A 2,500-nucleotide genomic window follows, 5' to 3' on the forward strand; every position below is an offset into this window, starting at 1 on the left:
TACTCCGCCCGACTGGAGCTTCCATGATACTCTTCCATTCTTCAAGGAAAGCAGTTGGATTCGCTATCTTCGATCTGCCGGTCTCGTCAAGGATATTCCTAATGCACTGCGTGCGGTCTTTCTTGAAGAGTCGCTGACACATTGCATAGGCCTTCTTCTTCTTCTTGCGTCGGCTTTCATTCTCTGGCTCTTGAGGCCTCCTGGGGGGCGGCCTGTTGTCGTCGGAGAAGATTTCGCGCAAGTAGGCGTTGAGAGGCACAATTATATCCTCGCCACCGATAAATCGCTTGGCGATCTCCCAGAGTCTATGGGCTTGGAATGCCCGTGGTGGTGGCTTAGTCACCAGCGATCTGATCTCGTCTACCACTGCTGCTCGTTGATCTTCAGGAGGCTCGGTGGCAGTCGTAGCCTCTGTTTCGTCTCCAGGCTCCTCCATAATCACTTGTCGGTTACGAGATATTATGTCGCTGACCATATCCTTGTAACCTTGGGTTCTGCGGTGTGACTTAATGCTGTCCAGAGATCGATGTGGAAACTTCTTCGCCATCTCCTGGTTGATGTTGTAAACTTTCTTTTCTTGAAGCTGAGCTTCGTATACAGCCATCAAGTACTCTTCTTCCTTGCTCCATCTCGGTTTACATCGGTCAATGTTGATTTCAGCATTATATGCTTCAACGTGTGCATGTCTGCGGTGTTGGCTGAGGCCAATCTTTGAGCTAAATGCTCGATTGCATTCCTGACATGCAAAATGGGAGCTGCATTGTGAGGTTGGAGCACCAGAGGCCGCTATGGCATTCGCATCAACTACAGCCAAGTTCTCAGCCCTTGAGCTGTTATCAGCTCCATCATCAGACCTCTGAGAGGCCACGACACCTGGCCCAGTTCCAGGAAGAGTTTTGGAAGAGGATCTACCACAGAGCGTGGTGTCCTCTTCACTTTCCGAATCGGTTAATAGACTAGGCGGGATTTGCCGCAAGTCTTTTGGCCGTGCCCCCGTACTTTTCCACATAGACATCCTGTCAGTGTCGCCGGCAGGTCTGCGCACAACCGCCGCTGCGGACACCCCAGGGTCTGGAAAGTCGGAGGTGGCCACTCTAGTCCTCAAGTCTGCCTGATTGTCGTCGCCGGTTGGCCTGCGCACAACCACCGCTGCGGACGCAATAGGAGACTGAGGAGTAGAGGGAGCCGCCTTCGCATTGTCCGGGCAGAGATCCTCTTGAGAGGAGTCATTGCTTTGGCCAGAATCGCTTGGATTCGCCATTGTGACCAGTTGGGCCACTGAAACGGTCTGATTACTCAAATTCCGGTCCAGTTCTCCACTTGTGCCTTCACATCCTTCACCTGGAGAACATTCAATCGAAGAACCAACATGGCTGTCCGCTGTCGGCCTGACAGCCTCACCCGTCTTGGGCTTAGTGCCATGTCCCATTCTCGTCTGGTGGACACTTAGTCCTCGCTTTGTGGTAAACCTCCGGCAGCACTTCTCGCATAAAAAGCCGATGCTTGCCTCAGGAGGAACCACTGGCTGACCGCGTGCACTCTGAGCACGAGTACTTCCCTGTCTTGCCGCTGCACTTGGTGCGACTGCCTGTTGGCAGCCGCTTTCTTTCTGTTTCTTTTGATTTTGCGGGCCAAGTGAATTTGTCGGGCTAGGAGGGGTGGCAACCCTGATAGCCCCTGTGCCTCCACCGTTGCGCCGCCTGCGCGTGAGGACATTACAAATGCAACTACCCCAGAGCGCGGGACGGCGGCAGGGGGAACCACGCGCAGGTGGTGGTAGGACTTCTCCCCCAGACAAGAGAGTCATAGTTACTCCCGCCGTTTACCCGCGCTTTTTTGAATTTCTTCACGTTGACATTCAGAGCACTGGGCAGAAATCACATTGCGTCAGCACCGTCAACGGCCCTCGCAATGCTTTGTTTTAATTAGACAGTCGGATTCCCCCGGTCCGTGCCAGTTCTGAGTTGGCTGTTTTCTGCCGGCCGAAGCAAGAACCTCAGGCGCGAAGCCCACGGAAAATGCACAGCTGTGGCTTTCCACAGGAAGGTCCCGACGCTGGTCCGGGCTCGGCCGCACCGCTTTTTACGGCGGCGAGCCTCGCCCAGTCCCGGTGCAGTGCCGTTCCTGCTTCTGGACCCCAGCCCGACCGGCTCAGCCCTCAGAGCCAATCCTTTTCCCAAGGTTACGGATCCGTTTTGCCGACTTCCCTTACCTACATTGGTCTATCGACTAGAGGCTGTTCACCTTGGAGACCTGCTGCGGATGTGGGTACGGTCCGGCACGAAAATCACACTCCCTCACTCGGATTTTCAAGGGCCGACAGGAGCGCACCGGACAGCGCAAGAGCCGCACTGCTCTACGGAGCCACCGTCCCTATCTCGGGGTGAACCCATTCCAGGGACTCGATCTCCTTACAGAGAAAAGAAAACTCTTCCCGGGGCTCCCATCGGCGTCTCCGAGCTGGTTTGCGTTGCCGCACTGGGCCCCGAAGGGCCGATCT

General features: G+C 55.2%; 1 pseudogene; it reads right to left on the reverse strand.

Moving 5' to 3' along the window:
- The window catches only part of LOC119451271 (large subunit ribosomal RNA), an 8,140-nt pseudogene that overhangs the window by 3,624 nt on the left and 2,016 nt on the right, over positions 1-2,500 (reverse strand).

Source organism: Dermacentor silvarum, chromosome 4, assembly GCF_013339745.2.
Source record: "Dermacentor silvarum isolate Dsil-2018 chromosome 4, BIME_Dsil_1.4, whole genome shotgun sequence".
Classification (NCBI taxonomy): domain Eukaryota; kingdom Metazoa; phylum Arthropoda; class Arachnida; order Ixodida; family Ixodidae; genus Dermacentor; species Dermacentor silvarum.